We start from the raw sequence: 14,294 nt of genomic DNA, 5'->3' as shown, positions 1-14,294 counted from the left end.
GGATTAAAAAATCAAAATTTTGAAGCTTTGAGGCACCCCTAAATCATGTCCGATTGAGATTTTCTGCACAGGTAATTTTTTTGGGCCAATAAACAAAATGTACATGGCCAGTTTTTGAAATTTGACATGACCATTTTCGCTGCCACCCCAAGGATCCCCCCCCCCGTATTTTTTTTATTACGGGTGTAAACTGATACGTAAACAACACACTACATTCGAATCACGAAATGGATTTCTATACAAGTAGTAACAAAATGGAGTAATAGTATTTTTTAATTTTTTTTATTAAATTATATTTCAAATAAAACAATGATTACAATAGGAAACAACAAAAATTTAATCATAAATAAAATCAAATTCACTTTTCTTTTTTAAGTTTCATATTGAAGTACAGTGAAAGCTCTCTATAGCGACATCGCAAGGGACCGTCGTTATAGAGAAATGTCGCTATAAAAACTGTCGCTATAGAGAATCCGGATGTCGTTATAAAGAGAGAAACGCTCAAGTCCATGCGAAACAAATCAATTATATTATTAACGAAGGAATTAACAGAAAAAATTGAAACAAAACATTAAACAAGACACAAAATTCAGCTTATTTGTCCCCCAACAAAGTTTTCTTTAAATCAAAAAATTTTGAAAAGCTGTCCTTTGGTAATTTTTTGCTAGTTAATAAACCAGCATAAATCGTTTGGAAAGCATCTTCTAGCTGGTTTTGAGAGGGTGTGCTTATAGTTTCATTGTCAACTACATCGTCAGGTACTGAATGAATTTCATCATCATCGTTATCAATAGATGATTGCTCTTGCACTGTTTTTATGATGTCTTCGTCAGACAAAATTGCTCCTTCGCTTTACGATATGGTACAGCTTAAAATTATGTGCAGCAGAGTTTTGAATACATATATGAAAATGTACCGTCAGCAGAATCGCGTCTGAATATATGTTCAAGTTGAGTGATGTTTCAAATTTAAATTTCTCTGTTTTTGTAAAGTATCCGAATATTAATATTAGTTGCGCACGAACATTTAATCGTTCACAAAACATAATATAGACTATTTTCGTTCATAGTCATATACTAAGTTCAATCAAGTTCATTATTATTGCACTGTTGGCGTGACCTTGAGAATTGTCGCAATAGAGAATGATATGTATGAGCGGTAATGTGTCGCTACAGGGAATGGTCGTTATAGAGAAATGTCGCTATAAAGAAAAGAATTTCTATGCGATTTTGAAGGGACCTTTGGAAATGTCGTTATAGAGAGATTTGTCGCTATAAAAGTTGTCGCTATAGAGAGCTTTGACTGTATATTTTCCAGAAAAAAATTGAAGATGCATAACATGTCTAATTTACAATATCTGGGGGTATAGCTCAGTGGTAGAGCATTCGACTGCAGATCGAGAGGTCCCCGGTTCAAACCCGGGTGCCCCCTCTTTTTGTATATCTCTCCTATATTCAGTTCCGCTTTTTTCACTTGCAGACCAACCGAATTTCGCTCTTGTTTGTAGACATCATCAAAGCTATAACAAGAGTACACATATGAAACTAGATTATTTCTATTAAAATACACGTTGATTGTTCCTGAATTGGTTAAAATATTTTGATTTAACATGATGAACATTGGAAGTTGCAAATTTACCCCATCTGTCAGACAAATCATGGATGTCTTGCCAAAAGAAATCTTGTGTGTTGGTTGAGTAAAATAGGTCATAGAGTTATTTTCGCACATTTTGATAAGAATTGAAGCGTCGCTCAGCGAGTGGGTATCTAATTGATGATAACAAATGATATCCGAAAAGGGCCCAGTCTGCTGAACACGCCGCATGTTGCAGTTGATCCCAGTTGATTGTCATGAAGAAAATCACTCTTTGTTGCCTTTTCTGATTTTCCGGTCGTTTTTGAAGCAGAGCACGATTCGATTCGATCAACTGTTTTCGCTAACGTTCACTTTCAACGGTTTCACAAGAGGTCAAGGATTTGACCACTGTCATACAGTGGAATTGCAGAAGCATCATCCCTAAACTAGACCAATTTAAATTTTTAGTTCACAGTTCTAACTGTGATGTATTTTCTCTCTGTGAAACATGGCTTTGTTCAGTTCTACCTTGAAAAATCATCCGCTTTCAAAAAATTCAGGAAAACTGGTTTAGTGGAATGGTTTCTAAAGTACCAAGCTCTAGAAGCCAAACTAAAAGGTTTGATTAAAGCAAAAAAACGTGGATATTGGCGGAAGTTCGTCAATGGTTTGTCAAGGGAGACCGCTATGAGCACTCTTTGGAATACGGCTAGGAAAATGCGTGGCTGGAACCATACAAACGAAAGTGAGGAATACTCTGACCGTTGGATTTTCAAATTTGCAAGGAAGGTTTGTCCCGATTCTGTTCCTGCACAAAACGTCGTACGCGATATTCCGCTCCAATGCGATTATGAGAATTTTTCGATGGTAGAATTCTCAATTGCCCTCCTCTCATGTAACAATTCAGCTCCGGGGTCGGACAAGATTAAATTCAACTTGTTGAAGAATCTTCCCGACTTGGCAAAACAGCGTTTGCTGAACTTGTTCAACAAGTTTCTGGAGCTGAATATTGTCCCGCATGACTGTAGACAAGTGAGAGTGATAGCCATACGGAAACCCAACAAGCCGGTCTGCGATCACAACTCGTATAGGCCGATTGCAATGTTATCCTGTATTCGTAAATTGTTAGAGAAAATGATTCTACTTCGTTTGGACAAGTGGGTCGAAACGAACAATTTGCTGTCAAATACGCAGTTTGGCTTCCGCCGAGGTAAAGGGACAAATGATTGTCTCGCGCAGCTATCTTCTGAAATCCAAATCGCATTTGCTCGCAAAGAACAAATGGCTTCCGTTTTCCTCGATATCAAAGGGGCATTTGATTCAGTTTCCATGGAAATTCTCTCAGAGAAACTTCATAATCGTGGACTTTCACCAATTCTGAATAATTTCCTGTACAATTTACTGTCAGAAAAGCACATGTTTTTCAATCATGGCAGCTTGAAATCTTCTCGATACAGTTTTATGGGCCTACCACAAGGCTCCTGCCTAAGCCCCCTCTTGTACAGTTTTTACGTCAATGATATAGATGATTGTCTAACTAGAGACTGCACGCTGAGACAACTTGCAGACGATGGAGTTATTTCCATCACGGGTACTAATCCCGCCGTTCTGCAAAATTCCTTGCAAGATACCCTGAACAACCTGTTCACGTGGGCTCTCAAGCTGGGTATCGAATTCTCTACGGAGAAAACCGAAATGGTCGTTTTTTCTAGGAAGCACGAACCCGCCCAATTCCAGCTTCACCTATCCGGCAAATCGATCCAACACTCTATGTTTCTCAAATACCTGGGTGTATATTTTGATTCTAAGTGTACCTGGGGGAGACACATTGCGTATTTGAAACAGAAATGCCAGCAAAGAATCAATTTTCTCCAAACAATAACCGGAACATGGTGGGGTGCCCATCCAGGAGACCTCATTCAGTTGTACAAAACAACGATATTGTCAGTGTTAGAATATGGCAGTTTTTGCTTCCGATCAGCTGCCAGGATTCATATTCTCAAGCTGGAGAGAATACAATATCGTTGCTTGCGTATAGCAATGGGGTGTTTGCATTCGACACATACGATGAGTCTCGAAGTCTTGGCAGGAGTACCCCCGCTTACTCTTCGGTTCACAGAATTATCCTACAGATTTCTCATCCGTTGCAAGATCATGAATCCATTGGTGTTTGATAACTTCGAAAATCTACTCCAACTGACTCCTCAGTCAAGTTTTATGTCTTTGTACCATGATTTCCTTACCCATGAAGTGCACCCTTCACCGGGCATCTCCAACCAAGTTCGCTTCCCATACTTTTGCAATTCCTCTGTCAATTTTGATCTGTCCATGCGACAAAAGATTCATGGAATCCCAGATCATCTACGCTCCGATTATATTCCGGAGATATTTTCGGCAGAATATGGGAAAGTTAGATCTGATAAAATGTTCTTTACTGATGGTTCATTCATAAACGGGTCCACTGGCTTCGGCATCTTCAATGAAAATTCCAGTGCCTCTTTCAAACTCAAAGATCCTTGTTCCGTGTATGTCGCTGAACTGGGTGCGATATACTACGCTTTAGGGATCATTGAAACATTGCCCATCGACCATTATTTAATTTTTTCAGACAGTCTCAGCTCAATAGAGGCAATCCGCTCAATGAAAGTTGATAAACGCTCATCTTATTTCCTAAAAAGAATAAGACATCTATTGAGTGTCTATCTAAGATTACCTTAGCATGGGTTCCCTCTCATTGCTCGATTCCGGGGAATGAGAAAGCGGACTCGCTAGCTAAGGTGGGCGCTTCAGAAGGCACACTTTTTGAAAGGCAAATTGCCTATAATGAATTTTTTCAGATTCCTCGTCAGGACACACTCGTTAGTTGGCAGCGCATGTGGAGTGAAGATGAGTTCGGTCGTTGGTTACACACGATTATCCCTAAGGTCTCGACGAGTTCTTGGTTTAAGGGATTGAATGTAGGTCGTGATTTCATTTGCGTGATATCTCGGCTCATGTCCAATCACTACAACCTAAACGCGCATCTCTATCGCATTGGGCTCGCAGCAAACAATCTTTGTGATTGTGGCTACCACGACATCAAGCATATTGTCTGGTCGTGTGCTCTCTAGAGCACTGAGAGCAAAAGGCAGACAATCGGATATCCCCGTCCGGGATATCTTAGGTAGCCGTGATCCTGATCTTTTGCTTCATCTATACCTGTTCTTCAGAAACGCCGATGTCAACGTTTAATGATGTTTCCTTCGTTGTGTCCCCGTTTCATATCCCTCCTATCCGATCTATAAACTTTTACTTAGTCGCGGCAATCCATACACACACTCTTTACAGATACACGGGCCAAAGGTTGTGCAGTCCACTGATGATTCAACAAGAGCCAAATGTTATACCGCTCCAGACAACTCTACACGAGCTGATGATTGCGCCGGCAAGTGACCATTCTATCCTGGATTCCTCGAGTCGAGAAGACGCACCACGCTAGATATGGGGTACATACTAGGCGGGCGTTGCTGATTAATGGTCAGCTGCATCCCAAAAGGAAGTATCCCGTGTCGGGCCCACGTACAGATCATTGGAGACAGCAACATCCCAATTACGAGAACACTTGTAATACTAACCTCGAGCCGACCGCGAGTAATCGGTTACATATTACTAATATAGATAATAAGAAAAACTGTTAAAATATTGAACTCCGGCCCCGTCAGGCTAACGCCATATGAGCCTTGATAAAAATATACATTTTGGAAAAAAAAACCGTTTCACCGGCTTTAGGCGCCTTCAAACACTTTCGGTGGCTTTCCACGTGCTTCATTCCTCACATCAAAATTGTCACTTTGGAGTTTTTCGAACTATAACATAACGATTTAGCGAGAGCATGCTTGCTATATTTTTCTCTAATATTCTACGTGAATTGGAAGCGGATTTTTTGTTGTTGTACCCAATAATTAATTATGTAGTTCGCAGGCACAAATTCCACAATTTTTTACCCACAAAAAATTTGGGTGCATGAAACTTGTGATATTTTGTATTATATATTGTTTGCAGATGTTCAAAATATGAAAATGACAATCGATATGACATCTAACTTTTATCGAATTTCAAAAGGTTACCCCATACAAAATATTCACCACCTCGGAAAAACACCCTATGCAAAATATCAGCCTAATTGGACTTAATAGAGAGTGGCGCAAAGCGGTCAAAGTTTGAGTTTTTTGAAAATCGAAAAATCACCCAAGGGGCTTGAGCTTGGGTAGACTGTACAATTCGTAGTTGCTCTCCGTGATTGACCTGAACCAACCAAATTGCACAAAGAACACACAGAATGACGCTTGGGACTAGAAAATCATTCTCGTTGTGCAATTTTCGGTGATTCGAGCTTTAAATGGTCAATAACAACGCCGGCCACGTCCTTACAGTCACTAGGAGAAGGGAAGGAAAGTTAGTATGATATTCGCCGCCCGAAGGCCAGAAGGTCGACTCTATAGCGTGATTCCCTAGCGTTTATCATGGAAGGGAAAGTTGTTAGTGGGAATGGTTAAGAAAAATCAGGATTCATCGCGGTAAGTGATGTGATTATGTAAATGCGATCAATTGACCTCTCGACAAAACAAAAATCCGAAAATCTCATGTGTTACAACACGCGACAGAGATTATCTTCAGGTATCGTGAGGAGGAAACCCTATAAAGATGATTGAATTGGCTTCGTTTTCATATATTATTTATCGTGTGTACTTTGTATCGTAATCCATTCGTGACGGCGGATAGATATCTTTCGGAAACCTGAAAATGTACCCACGAGAACTCCCCTAAAGCTATTCGCTATACTCTTAAGCTATACCCTTCATTGAATTTAAATCGCGACGGTGGAGTGTTACATTTAGAAAACCTGAGTAACCAAGAGAAGTTTGAGTTTAAAAACTCAAAAGTTTAAGATTACGAGCAAAACATATAGGTTGATACATGACAATTGCATGACGTCAAAAAAACGCAACGTAATATATACACTCTTGCTGAAATCAACAAATCTATGATAGATCTCCAATTCATTAAAAATTAAACTAAACTGTTTATTTGATTTAAAATACAATTGGTTTAATACATTTATTTTACATGGTCAAACGAACTACTTCTACTGGCTAACAAGAACGAAACAGAATTGGACCACGTTCACTACATTCAAATTTCTACTGTCGTCTATTTTTAAATTAAACAAAAAATACGAAGCTATAAAGCGATAGGGTTACGCTAAAAATACGGAGCTATAAAGCAATAATAGTTCCCTAGTATTTATGGCTCACGGCGACTCTGAACCCGTCAACTGACATTTCGTATCTTCATGAAGCGTACAGAGTCGATTATATACTTGTTGCACCAGCACCATTATTCCATAACTACATCAATATATCTTTGGAAACTCATGGAAACAACAACAATGACAATACTTACAAGTATCAAATATCATGCCACATGTTATTTAGTATTGGCTCAGTGGAATCGTACTTTCAGTACCTTCAATAATTTTTTGGCGCACAACCTTAACGTCTGCTTCTCCATAGCGTCAATTCAATGAATTGGCGTAATGTCAAAGGCACCAACGAAGCCTTTATGATGACTGAAAACAAACAATGTTAACTGCTTGGAAAAAGACTGAATATTTGCAGAGATGCATTACAAATACCCTAGCGCAAACATTTCCCTCTCGCAATCTCCCATCCTTGTTTATATTTATCATTATGGCTGCATAATTTGCACCTCCGAACAATCGTCAATCATAGCATCAGAAAATAAGGTGATTGTTGCATCGTGACAGTGCGAAAAATCACCCAAAGCAAGAGTGAATAACAATCGGGATTAAAAAAAAAAAGTTGATGTCAAATGTCTTAAAATTGCATGAAACGTGATCTACGATCTCGAAAATCGACACTCTAGGACTTACTTTTTTTCGGATTCCAAGGCAAAATGTATGGTTCTGGGTGTCATTAACAATATTTATCTCGATTTTTCATTTTTCATTTAAATTTTCAGTTTTTTGTGAATTTTTTTTTGGCGCTTGGTTTTTTTGAAAACCCCGAACCCTTGGGTGATTTTTCGATTTTCAAAAACTCAAACTTTGACCGCTTTACGCCACTTTCCCTTAAGTTCTATTGAGCTGATATTTTGCATGGGGTGTTTTTTCAGGGTAGTGAACATTTTTATGGGGTAATTTTTGAAATTTCATTGGTACCCTAATATACAGCCAGTCCATGCCATAATAGTTCTTAGACTCTCGTGAAAAATGGTACCGTAAACCGGGGGCAAATTGATCACCAATTTCAGAAAAATGTGAATATTTCCGATTTTTTGTTAGATTTATACCCAATTATTTTTAAAACCAGTACTGGTGCAAAGGCCACAAAACGTTATGGTAAGTTTTGTTCAAAAAAATCCTTAAGCGTTAATTTGGAAAATTTTTAGCGGAAAATTTTGAAATGTAGCTTCGGGGTGAAATTGATCAATCTATATTTTTCAGGATTTTCTAGTATCATATGCACAAAAATGTATAGAAAATCAATTATTTCTTTACCTACGGTCATTTTGATGATAATTCAAGGGTTTGAGGTTACAAAAACCTGATTTAATCCACCTTAAGGTGTCGCTACACCTTTCCATAACTCGAATTGAACACTGATCTGCAGGTCATCCGGAGACAATTCGAGTTATCCTAATGTGGCCAAAAACCATTAAAATGGTCACCAATGATCTAGTTTTGACAAACCAAGACGTTCGATGCTTTTTTGTAAAATAGGTTTTTCTCACTTGTTTGAATAGTAACAACAAGTATTTGATTACTTATTCAACTCATCAAGTATCGGCTAGAAGTGAATTAATATGTTTAGCGTCTATAAATATTGTTTCGATGTGTTGAAAATATGTTTTTTACCATAGTTAAAAATAGAAACGAAAAACCTATTCGGAAATATGTTAATTTGTGATTCGTGATTCGTTGAGAACTATTGACCAAAAGAACCTTCAGATGATCATTGAACATGTCAGATAAAAAAAGTTTACGTTGGATCAATTTCACCCCGGTGATCAATTTGCTTCCGGATGACGGTAGTTTTGTTCCTTATCGCAAAATATAAGACCCTTTTTTATTTTTTTTATTAGGGTGCCCATTTCCATTTTTGGGTGGTCCGAAAAATCAACTTTATCCCATTTCTCTAAAAAAAACATTCTTTAAAAAAATAGAAGTAAAGTAGAACCTCGATTATCCGTGAGTGGTTGATCCGCGGTGCGGATTATCCGCGAAAGTGAGTTCCCTTGTAAATCTATAAACCTTCCCGAAATTTATCAGTGAGTGGTAGAGTTTTCCTTTTTTGTTTTGGTCATGGCTTTCACATTATCTGACCACTGATTTACAAGACCTTACAGATTGATAGTTCAATAATTTCTGTATTGATGAAACATAGTTTTCATGCTAAAATATATATATTTTCGTGTTTGTACCTCATTTTTAGTCTTAGATTGCATTATCCGCGATTTTCGTTATACACGATGGCCTAGCCTGACTATTTCGCGGATAATGGGGGTTCTACTGCACTGATCTGATTTAGATGATCGACGTATCAATTTAAAGCCAATTAGCTAGTATTTGCTTTTTTATAGTTCAAAAGTCATGAACTTTTTAAAATTGCCATTTTTGGAAAAAATGGTAAAAAATGATGGACCACTTTAAAATAGAAATGGGCACTCTATTAAAGAAATAAATATAATATAATAAAACTAGCAATTTTCATCTGATAATAGCTATATCGGCTTGGCATGGAAAGGCTATATATGTATATTTATTAATTTGTGTATTCCAGTTTCACATTGAAACATTTTGTATAACGCATTCCCCTCTGCATAGTCAAAAACAACTTATACCATTATTGATTTTGTTCACGACGGATACCGCTTCGTGTTGTATTTGTTCTGGTGCCGAGATGTTTTGCTTCAGAACAAAATTTATGGTTTGTACAATTTTTCACCATCATTGACAGAAGAGCCAACTCTCAAAGGCTCTTCACACTCCCATTCCCCCAGTGTCTGAAGCGTTTACAAGCGACGACCGCTCTTAACACTAATCTTGATCCGATATCTATCACAGCAGGCAACATTCATAAATTACCAGCGGCTTGCTTCCACCTGTCCTGCCCGGTCCCAAACGGCCACAACAGCTGTTTACTACTTGCCACCATCGCATCGCTGCCAGCGCCGTAACTCTCGACGAAGATATAAGCTGTTAGCGTGAGAGTGGTTTCGCTAGGCCCGTGTGTGCATATGCAAATAAGTGATAATCGCAATTATAATTTAATTACACAATTACTAGCTTATAAATTCTGCGAAAAGCCATTAATCGTCGCTGGCTGGAAAAGCCAAGCGTTGCTATCAGGAGTGTGGTGAAAATGGCGATTTGAGGCTTTAATTTATGGACCAATAGGTACCTATATGCAGTGTACACCTTGGCAACAATAGAGCCTTTGCAGAGCAGAGAGGCAAGTTGTTGTGCATCGAAGGCACTGACCCGGGCGCATGAGGATGCGACTCCATACATACGCATCCACCGTCGTCTATAAATTGTGGTGTCATTTAAATTAAAGCAACAAATTATCCTTGCCCGGGGCGTTCGGACTCCTTCGTTTTATGAACTGGTCGGGCGGAATCGACGCTACTGCCAGGGAGTGAGATCCATATCTTGAGTCGAGCGCATCATGAAGTGCAAATTATGATTATTCGCCTAATAGCTAAATATGTGCTCCGTACTGCTGGCGTTACATATGGTCGTATACCTTTCGGTTGACCGGAGGATAGCACCGAGTTAACCGGCCTCGACGGGAAGCAGTGCCCGAAGGACGATTGTGATGTGCGTTATTTGTTTTAAGCGAACTCCACTTCACGCAGTAACAGTTTTGCCATAAGGCGAAATGGTAAGTGTGGTGGTATTTTACTGATCATAAAATATATTTTAGTTCCAAGAATTATTGCTTCAATGGGAGTCGGTCCGAACAACGATACTGAAATTGCATCGAAGGCTGTGTTTCCTATTCTATCCGACTTGTTTATGAGCCCGCGAGGTTAGACTCATTTCACGCCGTCTTAGTATTGAAATTATTCCTTATGGGTGAAACTTGTGTTTGAAGCGACAAAAGTGCTTCTCGTTTCATTTTGAAAATGATTTCATTTTATGAAAAACTATAAAAAAATTGAAAATGACATAAAAACCAACGAAAGAAAAACTGGCCGACAATGGTCAAAAGGCCATATTAAAATTTATGAATTTCTCCCCAAAAAAAAAGCGTTTTATGGTTGATTTTCTGTGCCACACTTATTTTACGGCCTTTTTAAACACCGAAAGTGTGCATTGGGTAGAGTAGATAGAAGATCTTCACGCTCTCGTTTATCGGCCAGTTACTGTTGTCTCATCGTGGGGAAGAACAAATAATGACATCCTCACACACACCCACCCATCCGGCGGTCGGTAGAAAAACAGAAAATTGACCTTTTGTTAATCAGCTACAAAGGTAATAAAACTGTAGAAGTTGAAATATAATTCACAGCTAGTTAGGAGCGCCCATAGTCAAGCAAAGAGTGGGTTGATTTCCAAACTTTGCGTGGTCACCTGAAATGGGAGGGCGGGTGTTGGTCGTTAAAATGTTATTTGTTTTGCACCTGTCTCAGATTACGTTCATTCATGAGGACTGGCACGAGAGAAAGTGAACTAATTCGGTGAGTTAATCATAACCGGCGAGCGGTGTTTTTATGTGATTTTGACAGCGGTTTCAGGTGAGAAAATTTCACAAATATTAATGTTTCTTAGCGAATTATTCGCCATATAATTACAAACTTGAAAGTGAGCTCACGCTGCATAGACGGTAGGCCGTTTTACGTTTTACGTATTTTACGTTTGTATTTCGGTCTGCATCTATATAAGATGCTACTGATACAAGAATAAGATGCTACTGATACAAGAACAAGAACAAGAAGCCGAAAGACCATTGATTGCGTTGAGAGATAGTATATTGGGCTTCGGAAGCTATCTCGATTTTTAACGAAAAACGTTCTCTCGCCATGAACATGACCGTGATTTCTGGCTGAGCGCCTTTATCAACCAACAACATTGCCGTTGCTGGTGAGAGTCGATCTTGGACAACATGGTCACGATTGAAACCCACTTTATTACTCAATGTAACTTCTCTGAACTGCAACATGAAATTTGGAAAAACGATTTTTTTTATGCACGATATCCCACGAGAAGTTACATATAAGATCATCAGGAAAACCCGTTTTAATCAGACGGGAAAATCATCCCGAGTCAAATGAAGATCTGTTGAAATCATTGCTATTAAACTCCAATCCATCAATATCCCTGAAGCGAGAATCGTCAACTTTTGAACATCAGAAGGATGACGAAGAATTATCTTGATATTTCTTGACTTACCGTGGAGCAGAAAGCTTTGAGAATGGAATTTTGAAAGATGTGGATATATCTAGTTACGATGCCATTGAAAACGAGAAGGAAGAACAGATGTAGGATGCAGAAGAAAAGCTTCTGTAGGTTGGAGTTAAACTGCAGTTTTGTGTATAAATTAAAAACGATGAAAATGCCATAATTTTTTGTTTTGTTTGTGAAAGAAACCCGAGTGAATCATATGAGGTAGAATCGATACATTATTTAATTTTTTTATTTCCATAATCCGTTGGAAATGAGTCACTTTTGCCATTGATACAATGAATGTGTACTTAATTCCAGCAATGTGTAGACACTTTCAAAACAACTACCTCAACAGAATTTATATCAGCAGTTACTCTAATATTGATTTCTGCGTATCCGAAATGATCAGAATTTTTCATTTTAGATAGACAAAGATTTTGTCGCACTTATCTGTTCATTCAAATGACACTAGACATCTACACTGACTGACACAGACACCGTGCGCCGTAGTTAATCACCACTTTATCAGTTTCAGCCAAAAACCATTACCCACTAGAAACTGCAAAATGGTTCGTGAGAAAATAAATTTATAAAGGAATAAAGGAATAAAGGAATAAAGGAATAAAGGAATAAAGGAATAAAGGAATAAAGGAATAAAGGAATAAAGGAATAAAGGAATAAAGGAATAAAGGAATAAAGGAATAAAGGAATAAAGGAATAAAGGAATAAAGGAATAAAGGAATAAAGGAATAAAGGAATAAAGGAATAAAGGAATAAAGGAATAAAGGAATAAAGGAATAAAGGAATAAAGGAATAAAGGAATAAAGGAATAAAGGAATAAAGGAATAAAGGAATAAAGGAATAAAGGAATAAAGGAATAAAGGAATAAAGGAATAAAGGAATAAAGGAATAAAGGAATAAAGGAATAAAGGAATAAAGGAATAAAGGAATAAAGGAATAAAGGAATAAAGGAATAAAGGAATAAAGGAATAAAGGAATAAAGGAATAAAGGAATAAAGGAATAAAGGAATAAAGGAATAAAGGAATAAAGGAATAAAGGAATAAAGGAATAAAGGAATAAAGGAATAAAGGAATAAAGGAATAAAGGAATAAAGGAATAAAGGAATAAAGGAATAAAGGAATAAAGGAATAAAGGAATAAAGGAATAAAGGAATAAAGGAATAAAGGAATAAAGGAATAAAGGAATAAAGGAATAAAGGAATAAAGGAATAAAGGAATAAAGGAATAAAGGAATAAAGGAATAAAGGAATAAAGGAATAAAGGAATAAAGGAATAAAGGAATAAAGGAATAAAGGAATAAAGGAATAAAGGAATAAAGGAATAAAGGAATAAAGGAATAAAGGAATAAATGAATAAATGAATAAAGGAATAAAGGAATAAAAGAATAAAACAAAGATAAGGGAAAAGAGAGATCGGTTTAAAACTATATTTCGCATGAGTATGGCATAACATGCTCTGTCAAAGTATATATTGATGAGATACCAGAGTAACAGAGCATGTTGGCCAAGCCGGAGACGTCACCTTGCGGATGTTATATAAAGTCATTGAACTGACAACAAAAACGCACTCAAATGTCTTATAATATGGCAAACCATCTGAAATACAAATGCATAAAAAGTATACAGCGCCAGACTCGATTATATACAGTTTAGAATGTCTTTTCACTGTATTTAAACGAGTCCTGCATATAGTCTATATATTTTTCGCTTTTTGAATATGAAAGAAAATTTTAGTTTTTTATTCATCTCCTTAAAGTCAGAAAACACCTTTCTCACATAAAAAAAATATTTATAATCTCTCAGGAGGTGATAGACGATCATATTCGATGAAAAAATCTTTCCACGCATGTGTTAGAATTTCAACAATGACAGAGTAATAGGACTTTTTTTTGTTTCAGACTCTGTTTAATGTGTTATTAATAATTTTATCCTAAAAATTCATATTGAATTTGATTGTTTCTATCAATTAAATTAAAGCTCTCTATTCGCTCTACAGTTTGTTCTTTGACACCCAACTTCTATTCCAACAATTCCTGATGGAATTTCAAGCAAAATCTTCAAAAATCATGATTTTTACTCCATTGTACTTATAATAGCCAAATAAATTTCACGTTAACGTTGAAAGGTTACATTTTTTCCTTATTTTCCTGGAATGGTTTGAAATATTTAATTCAGAATAATCATCATTGGAGACCGATTTTATTTTCCACCTTTCAAGTAATTTGCAAATGTTTCGTTTTTTTTTTGTT

The 14,294-nt window shown here is 37.2% G+C and overlaps 1 non-coding gene across 1 annotated transcript; it reads left to right on the top strand.

The window, feature by feature from the left end:
- Positions 1 to 1,359: 1,359 nt before the first annotated feature.
- Trnac-gca (transfer RNA cysteine (anticodon GCA)) lies at positions 1,360 to 1,431 on the top strand. The gene has a single exon. It is a non-coding gene; the product is annotated as a tRNA-Cys (tRNA).
- The last annotated feature ends 12,863 nt before the right edge of the window (positions 1,432 to 14,294 follow it).

Source organism: Toxorhynchites rutilus, chromosome 2, assembly GCF_029784135.1.
Source record: "Toxorhynchites rutilus septentrionalis strain SRP chromosome 2, ASM2978413v1, whole genome shotgun sequence".
NCBI lineage: Eukaryota > Metazoa > Arthropoda > Insecta > Diptera > Culicidae > Toxorhynchites > Toxorhynchites rutilus.
This window is presented reverse-complemented; position numbering and strand designations above follow the sequence as displayed.